Source organism: Euprymna scolopes, chromosome 24, assembly GCF_053919585.1.
Source record: "Euprymna scolopes isolate OS-2025 chromosome 24, ASM5391958v1, whole genome shotgun sequence".
Taxonomy (NCBI): domain Eukaryota; kingdom Metazoa; phylum Mollusca; class Cephalopoda; order Sepiida; family Sepiolidae; genus Euprymna; species Euprymna scolopes.
In genome coordinates, this window is record NC_136505.1 from 59,175,615 (window position 1) to 59,187,852 (window position 12,238).

At 33.8% G+C, this 12,238-nt stretch overlaps 1 protein-coding gene across 2 annotated transcripts in view; it reads left to right on the top strand.

Moving 5' to 3' along the window:
- Positions 1-12,238, top strand: part of LOC145246732 (ankyrin and armadillo repeat-containing protein-like) — a 272,479-nt gene that overhangs the window by 164,994 nt on the left and 95,247 nt on the right. Inside the window, exon 1 of one of the 2 annotated variants that reach the window (XM_080108488.1) lies at positions 8,112-8,269. The exons of the other annotated variant lie outside the window; for it this stretch is intronic. The gene's annotated coding sequence lies outside the window, so the exon portion shown is untranslated. Of the gene's footprint in view, positions 1-8,111; positions 8,270-12,238 lie in introns of those variants that run through there. 2 annotated transcript variants of the gene reach the window in all.

Consider the following 12,238-nt stretch of genomic DNA (forward strand, 5'->3'; position numbering starts at 1 on the left):
CATAAACGTGGACATGAACATGAACATGAACATGAACATGGACATAAACATGGACATGAACATGAACATGAACATGAACATAAACATGAACATGAACATGGACATGAACATGAACATGGACATGAACATGAACATGAACATGAACATAAACATGAACATGAACATGGACATGAACATGAACATGAACATGAACATGGACATAAACATGAACATGAACATGAACATGAACATGGACATAAACATGAACATGAACATGAACATGAACATGAACATGAACATTAACATGGACATGAACATAAACATGAACATGAACATGGACATGAACAGGAACATGAACATGAACATGAACATGAACATGGACATAAACATGAACATGAACATGAACATAAACATAAACATGAACATGAACATGAACATGAATATGAACATGAACATGAACATGAACATGAACATTAACATGGACATGAACATAAACATGAACATGAACATGAACATGAACATAAACATGAACATGAACATGAACATGAACATGAACATGGACATAAACATGAACATGAACATTAACATGGACATGAACATAAACATGAACATGAACATGGACATGAACTTGAACATGAACATGAACACGAACATGAACATGGACATAAACATGAACATGAACATGAACATGAACATGAACATGAACATGAACATTAACATGGACATGAACATAAACATGAACATGAACATGGACATGAACATGGACATGAACATGAACATGAACATGGACATGAACATGGACATGAACATGAACATGAACATGAACATGAACATTAACATGGACATGAACATAAACATGAACATGAACATGGACATGAACATAGACATGAACATGAACATGAACATGAACATGAACACGAACATGAACATGGACATAAACATGAACATGAACATGAACATGAACATGTACATGAACATGAACATGAACATGGACATGAACATGAACATAAACATGAACATGAACATGGACATGAATATGAACAAGAACATGGACATGAACATAAACATGAACATGAACATGGACATGGACATGAACATGAACATGAACATGGACATGAACATGAATATGGACATGAACATGAACAAGAACATGGACATGAACATGAACATGGACATGAACATTAACATGAATATGGACATGAACATGAACATGAACATGAACATAGACATAAACATGGACATGAACATGAACATGGACATAGACATAAACATGGACATGAACATGAACATGGACATGGACATGAACATGGACAGAAACATGTACATGTACATGAACATAAACGTGGACATGAACATGAACATGAACATTAACATGGACATGAACATGAACATGAACATGAACATAGACATAAACATGGACATGAACATGAACATGAACATAAATATGGACATGAACATGAACATGAACATGAACATGAACGTGGACATGGACATGAACATGGACATGAACATGAACATGAACATACACATAAACATGAACATAAACGTGGACATGAACATGAACATGAACATGAACATGGACATGAACATGAACATGAACATGAACATAAACATGAACATGAACATGGACATGAACATGAACATGAACATGGACATGAACATGAACATGAACATGAACATAAACATGAACATGAACATGGACATGAACATGAACATGAACATGGACATAAACATGAACATGAACATGAACATGAACATGGACATAAACATGAACATGAACATGAACATGAACATGAACATGAACATGAACATTGACATGAACATAAACATGAACATGAACATGGACATGAACATGAACATGAACATGAATATGAACATGGACATAAACATGAACATGAACATGAACATAAACATAAACATGAACATGAACATGGACATGAACATGAACATGAACATGAACATGGACATGAACATGAACATGAACATGAACATAAACATGAACATGAACATGGACATGAACATGAACATGAACATGAACATGGACATAAACATGAACATGAACATGAACATGAACATGAACATGGACATGAATATGAACAAGAACATGGACATGAACATAAACATGAACATGAACATGGACATGAACATGAACATGAACATGGACATGAACATGAACATGAACATGAACATGGACATGAACATGGACATGAACATGAACATGAACATGAACATGAACATGAACATGAACATTAACATGGACATGAACATGAACATGAATATGGACATAAACATGAACATGAACATGAACATGAACATGAACATGGACATGAACATGAACTTGAACATGGACATGGACATGAACATGAACATGAACATGAACATGAACATGAACATGAATATGGACATGAACATGAACATGAACATGAACATGGACATGAACATGAACAAGAACATGAACATGAACATGAACATGAACATGAACATGAACATGAACATGGACATGAATATGAACAAGAACATGGACATGAACATAAACATGAACATGAACATGGACATGGACATGAACATTAACATGGACATGAACATGAACATGAATAAGGACATAAACATGAACATGAACATGAACATGAACATGAACATGGACATGAACATGAACTTGAACATGGACATGGACATGAACATGAACATGAACATGAACATGAACATGAACATGAATATGGACATGAACATGAACAAGAACATGGACATGAACATGAACATGAACATGAACATGAACATGGACATGAATATGAACAAGAACATGGACATTAACATGAACATGAACATGGACATTAACATGGACATGAACATAAACATGAACATGAACATTGACATGAACATGAACATGAACATGAACATGAACATGGACATGAACATGAACTTGAACATGGACATGGACATGAACATGAACATGAACATGAACATGAACATGAACATGAACATGGACATGAACATGAACAAGAACATGGACATGAACATGAACATGAACATGAACATGAACATGAACATGGACATGAATATGAACAAGAACATGGACATGAACATAAACATGAACATGAACATGGACATGAACATGAACATGAACATGGACATGAACATGAATATGGACATGAACATGAACAAGAACATGGACATGAACATGAACATGAACATGAACATTAACATGGACATGAACATGGACATGAACATGAACAAGAACATGGACATGAACATGAACATGAACATGAACATGAACATGGACATGAATATGAACAAGAACATGGACATGAACATAAACATGAACATGAACATGGACATGAACATGAACATGAACATGGACATGAACATGAATATGGACATGAACATGAACAAGAACATGGACATGAACATGAATATGGACATGAACATTAACATGAACATGGACATGAACATGAACATGAACATGAACATGAACATGGACATGAACATGAACAAGAACATGGACATGAACATAAACATGAACATGGACATTAACATGAACATGAATATGAACATGAACATGAACATAAACATGGACATGAACATAAACATAAACATGAACATGGACATGAACATGAACATGAACATGGCCTTGACTTCAATATCTGTGTACTGTATAGAGACAAACTTATATATGAACGCTTTGCTCTTCTTTACAGACAGAGCATTCATTCCATCCTTCATATAATGTAATATATGTTTCATATATTACACTATGCGCTTTCAAAGTTCCGAAAATCAAGTTTTCTCAGTTGGTAGTTCATTACATTTCAAAAGAAAAAATTATCATAATATTGTTTCGTTTGCAACAAACAAGTCAACAAAAGTAGTTTATTGTCGCATTTGTAGTGGCTTACTCATCAGATATAATCCTTAAAAAACACAGGAAAAACATTATATTGAACAACTTACATGGTTCGTATAACTGATATACACCGCCACCATTTTCGCGCTATGAAAAAAAAAAAGTATTGTATCCGACCCCCCTCCCCCTATCCTTTTATTTTTAATATGTGTTTTTAATTGTGTGACTCTTTTTCTTCTTTAGTAATATAAGTTAAAACTAAAAAATAATTACTAAAAACAATTCATTGACTATTAATAATAATGGCACCGCGCCAGTATTACACACACACACACACACACACACACACACACACACACACACACACACACACACACACACACACACACACACACACATATATGATAAGAATTACAATTAAGTTTACAAAGATAATCCAAAATAGCAAACTTAAAATCTATATATCTATAAAAGTGAACGTGTCTGTGTGTTTATCTGTGTGTCTGTGTATCTGCCTGTCTGTGTACATTTCCCTATGCAATAATTCTGTCAATTTTAAGTCTGCAGACTCGAAATTTGATATACAGGGTACTGAGATTTGGGAAAATCGATGTGATTGGTATTCGGCCAGAAATTTCGCTGTTAAGGGGTCAAAGTTCAACGATTTGACCTTTGAGAACTCTACCAAACTCCTCCGACAATTTTGGGTCTACACACTTGAAATTTTACATATAGGTTCCTTGGGCATAGATCTAACTTAATAACGTGATTTCAGCACAAAGCAATAAATTTTAAGGGGTCATAAAAGGGGTCAAATTAAAAAAAAATTGACCTTTTTTTTTTTTTTTTTTGCTCAGCATACACCTCCAAACACCTGAGCAACGCTGGGCTGAAATGCTAGTACATTATAGATATTAAAGACTTAATATTTATAAAGTAATCCTAACCAGGTGTAAAAGCTCAATAAAACCAAATAGGAAATAGAGTTTTTAATAAGAACAAAGAATTAATAAAACATGTTATAAAACACTTTAACAAGAGTTAAAAACATATTTAATTTTCAGAAAGGAAACACAAATAAAATGGATTGTCCTTAATCTGCGGAGTTTCGAAAGAAATACTTTCCTTCTCATCAGAGGGTAGGAATTAGCAAAATTAGTTTTTAACTCTGGTTAAAGTGTTTTAAAATGTTTTATTAATTCTTTGTTCTTATATATATATATATATACTAGCAAAAGTACCCGTCGTTGATTGGGTTCAAAAACAGCCTACAGAAAATGGACTCTGATTTATGAAAGTATGATAGGTTATTAAAAGAAAGGGTTGTAAAGAGATAGATTCGAATTTGGGGGTATCAAAACCAAAGCAAAATATGATGAAAGTAAAAATAAAATAGATAAACCCCATAATTTATTATACCATAACTGTTCACACTGAAACACTTATCACAATATTCTGTGGATGTATATTAAAAAACCTTGTTAAACTTTGTGACATATTTCCATTCTATGGAGGTCAGGCGCGAACGAACACCCCATAATTTTATTATACCATATTTCTTCAAACTGAAACATAATTATCAAAGTATACTTACTCAGATAGATATGAAAAGTCTTTATTAAAGTTTGTGCCTATTTCCATTCTATGGAGGCCAGGTGTGAACGCAGATCCCACCATTTTATTATGCCATTCCTATTTAAGTTAAAGCATACTTATCAAAGTATTATTATGTACATCTATATCAAAAATACTTGTAAACGTTTTTTTTAATTTTTAAATTTTTTATTTCCATACTTTGTGGACCAGGCATGCACGCAGACCCCACAATTTTAATGAATCATCATTATGCCAGATGAAACATACCCATTCCTGTGTCTCGATACATCTTCTATCATTATATGTGATCAGTTTTCTCTAATAGTTAACCATATAGGAGCCTATTCGTGACCAGACACACACACAGACGTTCAGCTTTATATATATATATATATATATATATATATATATATATATATATATATAATTTCATTATTATTTTTCTGTTGACAGCATGGGAGGTTTAGGTAATTTTTATGTATGAGTGCACAAAACCCCTAACAAAAGATTAATTTGCAACACAGAAGCATAGAATAATTAACCAACATTTTTTTTTAGAACAAAACAACGAAAGGATTTATTTTGAAAGAAGAACTGTGTCCGACGTGAAAGAAACGAAAAGGAAAAGAAAGTTCTATGATGTTCTCGTGTCAAGAAGCAGAAACTTGAAGTGTCTCCAGGTTGTCCACTAGAGGTCTTCAGTGAAGTAGTTGCAGCCTGGGGGGATTCAGTGGACAGAAAGTGAGAGGAGAGAGGTCTATCTGTTTTCGTGGTCTGAGCTCCTCTGCTGGTTAGTTCCCAGCAGGAGTAATTAGTTTCTTAAGGAACATATAGGATTAATGCGCTTTAGTAGCTGACTAGTCAGTGCATGGCTGCATCAGTCAGAAAAGGGGAATTAATCCACAGGAGAAAATTGTTTGTTATGGTGACTGTTACAGAGCTACAGGTAAAAAAAAAAAAGGTACCATTTAAAAAGTTATGTATGTATGTGGATTTTAACAAACAGATCTTTTTGTTATTTACATAAGGATTGGTATTAATACCTGCTGATAAGACCAGCATTTTTATTAATGACATGATTACTAGGTTACAGGCTGGAGTGTCTCTGTCTCCTCTAATGGCGGGCAGTTAATAATAGCTAATAATAATAACATTTGTACTCTCAAAACCATGCAGATCCTTATCAAGGAAGCGAGGAAACTAAACAGGCTGTTTTCGCTGTCACACTTCGGAATTTGTCTGATAATTTTATCATAGAGCGGTTAAATCCTATTTCAATCACCTAAATCACTTAGAGTGAAATAACTTTTGGCCTTGCTCCCAAACAATTTATTTTTTATTTAAATCATTTTTTACTAAAAACAAAAACTAAAAAAAAAAAAAAGAAAAAAAAAGAAAGATATTAAAATACTAATTCATAGCCAATTTCATTGTATATGTCAAACGCCAAAATGAAAGTCGTCTGGAAAAAATACAGCTGCTATCTTTATAAACAAGTTGAGAACTAGACTTGCTAAGGAAGTATGGTAACTCAAGTCCAATTAAAGTATAGGGTTTTGAACTTGAGTCATCGATCTTCTTTAGCTAGCCCCATTCTTAACTTGTTTATATTATTGTGGTGTTTTCTTTTTGGCGTTTCATGTGTACAATCAAAATGATCATAATTAAGATTTTTAGTCTTTTTTTTTTTAGTATAACATGCTTTAAGTCAAAATAAATTGTTTACAAGATATGCTGAAACCCATTTGACTGTAATTATTTTAGGTGACTTGGCTGGAAACAAAGTATAGTTTCTGTTCAAATACTACACTTTATCATTTCTGTTCTCGGACATATTCTTCTAAACTGCGGAAAATTTTTAAACATTCATCCTAATCCAGAGGGTTATAGTTTGCCAACTAATCTCTGACGTTCAGCTATCCGTACTAGTGCCCACTGACGTCCAACTATCTGTTCCAGTACCCACTGACGTCCAACTGCGAGTTCCTATCCCAAGGACCAAGAATCTCAACCCCACGAGACGTCAGTTCTCACTCCGGATGCTCCTGATATCCATTGCCGTACATTTTACCTGTTTCTTAGTAAAAATAAAACCTGATACACGTCGTCTTTAACCGATCATCTGTGTTTGTTATCCTTCTTCGTTATTGCCATTACCTCTTGGCCTTGTGTCTACTCTAGTTGTACAATCAATTGGGACTTTCACACTGCCTTTCTCCTCTCTGCAACAGCCTTTTCTTTTTTGGAAGGGGGATTGATTTTCCATTACATTTAAAACTTTGTGGCTGATTCTGCCTTACGAACTACAATCCCTTGTACTCCCATCGACATAAATACCTCCGACAAACCCGACAATCAGCAAAATCCCACCCCTACACAGTAGAGATCCCTAGATGTAAGAAGGCCTTCTACTCTAATAATTTATTTCCCAGAACTGCTAGAGACTCTAGAACTCCCTTTCGGGTTCCTGCTTTCCCAACTGTACTGACATGCAGAAGTTCAAGTGTAATGTGAACATACATCTTGCTGCTCGACTCCCTACATAGTATCCCTGAAACTTATGTCCCTCATAGTAGTCTCCTACATGAAAGTGGCACTGTGCCTTGTTTGAGGTGAAAATGGAATTAAAAAAAAATGTTTTCGCAAGCCAAAAATAAATACTTTTCATTAAAGGCGAGTTGCGCCCCTTAGATCGCCTCGACAGTAATTAGGAGATTTATTGTTGAAACCTATTTATAAAGTCGTGTGTTTGCTGTTGCCAATGACAACCGGATCAGAATGGAAACCACCTTCGTGCAGCCTTCTTATCGATAATCTGTATTATAAAGGAAACAACCGGATTCTGGCCGTCAAGTAAGTACAAAACTGACCACCGCTTGCTGCTGCTGCTCTAGATATACTACGAATTATCAGATGCCGATTTTTATGTCGTCATAACACACACGCAGATACATAAACACGTACGTACACAAACGCGCACACGTACACACACGCGCGCGCACACACACACACACACACGCACACACACACACACACACACACACACACACACACACACACACACACACACTTAATCTGAGTAGTAAAAAAGTAATACTTTGAAGAACGTTCTGTTTCTTTTATACAACAGGGGCACACTAGAAAATGAGTGTTTTCAAATGAAGGAAGCATAATACTTGACTATTATCTTTTTTAGACTTTAGTTCAAACCAGATATTACTTTCTATTCGGCAGTTTAAAGGGTTCAAAATTACTTTCGAATTTCGAAGATTCTTGATATAGAAGACAAAATACAAACCAGCCATATTTTTATCTATTAAATTATAGATAAAAAAAATGGTCAAAGTATTTATTAGCAGCCTTTCCACCACTTTGAGCCGAGATCAGAGATAAGGAATTATTGTATATAGACAGGTTTATATTCAGGATCAATAACATTTTTTAACCATTTTGGAAATTTTCAGTAAGACAGCCGTTGGGGTAAATGTGGTATTATGGTGATTGATGATTCTAGTTAATATTAGGATAGACATTTTTTAGTTATTGTGACAAAGAATGACCAACGACACCCATTTTTCTCATACTTTTGAATGGCTTTGTGCCTAATTTGTTTAAATGTAAATTTTTATATTTTTTGGAAATAAATATTTTAATTTTTATTTTAGTTTTGTTCTCGGTCATAAAAGGAGGTAATTTTTATTTTTATCTCATACATGTTGGGGTTTTTCCCATGGGGAGACAAACAGATTGAGACATGTGTCGAGATGCATGAAACTAAGAAATTCTAAAGAATTTTTATACTGATAGAGCTTTCGTACCAAATAAAACAGACTTTCTGTTTGGCTTTTTAGGGGTGTTTACATAAAAAGTCAGTAGATGCCAAAGTGTTAATCCAAGAAAAATAGACGAAAAGTTAAATTGTAAATTGATTACATCGTAAATTGGAGATTGTCAAGAATTTCTAAAAGAGTAAAAAAAAAAGTGTGAAAAAAAACAACAAAAAAAAACAAAACAACAAATAGTCTGCAAATAACTGTTACCAAATGCAATAAAAGTAGACTAGGTTAGGGTTTTGATAATAAAAAAAAGATCTGTCTTTTTCTGGTTCAAAAGCTAGACCAGTACTGGGCAAAAAATATTGGCACAAGTGCATTTTAGCTAACCGGAAGTATTTAGTGTGTGTGGGGGGGGGTTAATTTTCAGAAGAGTCATGATATTATTAAAGTTTTGATTGTCTCCTTTTTTTTCTAATAAAATTTCATGTCTGTAGATCAAAAACTGACAGAGGAGTTTGCTCGGAAAATTTTTAATGCAAATATATATATGCACACATAAATATATATAGAAAAAGGTTTGTGTTTACTATAATCTTTTTATACAAATATTACGCTAGTATACATTATGTAGAACATCTGTATGAATATAATTACACGTAATAGTTAACTAAAGATGATCATCCATAAAAAAAAATAGGGAATTAATTAAAATGAATGTTTAAAAAATATGCAAATTAGCTAGATTTTTTGTAGATGAATGCAATTTCACGACCCATATATAACAAAGTTGTATTTTCTTTTTAAATAAATAGAAAAAAGGTTTTTAATAAGAATATCAATACACAAAAGAAACAAATATATATATATATATATATATACATATATATATATATATATATATATATATATATATATATATATATTAGAGTAAAAATAAAAATCTTATTTATTATAGGTTATTTATTTATAGATGACTAGCCTGAGTACCTGGCGTTGCCCGGGTGTTTGAAGGTGTGCATTGAGCAAAAAAAAAAAAAGTGGTAGTAGGCAGGCAGACTCGAACCCATACTGCAAAGGAAGAAAAGAATCTGAAAAAAAAAACGTGATGCCTTTGCCATTGCGTCCATCACCAAACTGGAAGTGGCGAAGATTTAAATTAAGGCTAGTCAATCGAAAATATCGATGAAAAAAGCGAACCCTTCTTGTAGAAAAGTGCCCCGTTGAGGGTGAAGGAATTAATGTTTTTGGCCAATTTTCCGATATTTGTCGTCCGAGAGTTCGAGCTTCAAAATGATACTGATCTCGTGAAAATCCGTCGTCTCTGTCGAAAGTTTTAGGCATACATACATACATACATACATACATGGTGATTGGTGATTGTCACTTCTTGACAGAAGAAGACCATCTTTCCCTTGCTTTATTGTTGATTACTCATTCATTTTCATGTATTTTTGAAATCATTTTTTTTTTTACATACATACATACATACATACATACATACATACATATATACATTTAAACAGACAGGTGAGATTCATATTATAGATTCCAGAAAGAAGACACTTTAGATACAGATGACACAAGGGAAAGGTTGAAGCATATATGCTGTCATCTTTTTTAATATATGCTTAACTATGTTTTTGATTTTTTAGACGAAGATTGATTATTCATATAACTTGGATTCATAGAACTACTGTTCACAACGTTTCAGTCAATATAACCTCTGACCTTCTTCAGTTGTATCTTGTCGAACTTGAAAATGTTTCTGTCTAACTCAGGAATTTGAGCGGAATTTTAAATGAAACCTATTATTTATTCACATGGCTAGCATGCGCTCGTTTCGTCAGCCATGACTAAATAGACGGAGGTCCCAAGTAATTAAAGTCATGGTTGATGGAATGAAAGCATATTGCCCCCGTGAAGTAAATAAAGAATTCAAAATTCCGTGCAAATTCCTGAGAGTTTGACAAGACGCACTTGAAGAAGGTTGGAGGTTACATCGAGCAAAACTTTGTGAAAATAGCACTTAAGATGAGAGTAGTAGTCTGATGAAAGATAGAGCAAAATATATGCTAGCCTATTTCAAACCTATGGTTAACGTAGAATAATAATCTCAACTATAATTCATATATTAGATCTAGAGAAAGATATATATCATATTAAGGGGTTCATATTATAATAAGACGAAGAATAAAACGAGAAAAGAAAAATAGGAAGAGAAACAACTATATGGAAGATTCATAAGAATGACAAAAAAGATGAGAATAACGAAAACACCTGGACATGGATGCGAAAAGGACATGTAAACCCAGAAACTGAATCCCTAATAATTGCAACACAAGAAAACTGGATAAGAACTAACCACATCAAAGTAAAGATCAACAAAACACAAGAAAACAGCAAATGCAGACTTTGTGGACAAAGAGACGAAATGATAAACCATATGCAGTAAATGCAGCAAACTGGCTCAAAAGGAATACAAAAATAGGCACAACCAAGTTGGAGGAGCAGTACACTGAGAATTATGCAAACAACTGGATCTCGAATGTACAGAGAAATGGCACAAGCATAAGTCAGCAACAGTAATTGAAAACGAGATCACAAAATCCTATGGGACATGGATATACAAATGGATAAACCCATCCAAGCAAGAAGACCAGATGTTGCAATAATTAACAAGAAAGAAAAATCGTAGACTTTGCTGTTCCAGCTGACCACAGGGTGAATATCAAAGAAAAGGAGAAACGGAGCAAATACACAGATCTAGCCAGAGAGCTGAAAGGGATATGGATGATGAAGAAAATAAAAATAATACCTATAATAGTAGGAGCACTAGGAACAATTCCGAAAAACTTTGAAAAAAAAAAAAAAATGGGAGAAATTGGAATCAGAGGAATGGCTGGAAAGATACAACGAATCAGGATGATGAAAACAGCTGAAATATTAAGGAAAACCTTTGAATGTGGAGATTAATGCACATGAAACACATGCATGGGCCAGACAAACTGTTGCAGAGGCAAAACATGAAGAAGCGTTACATGGAACC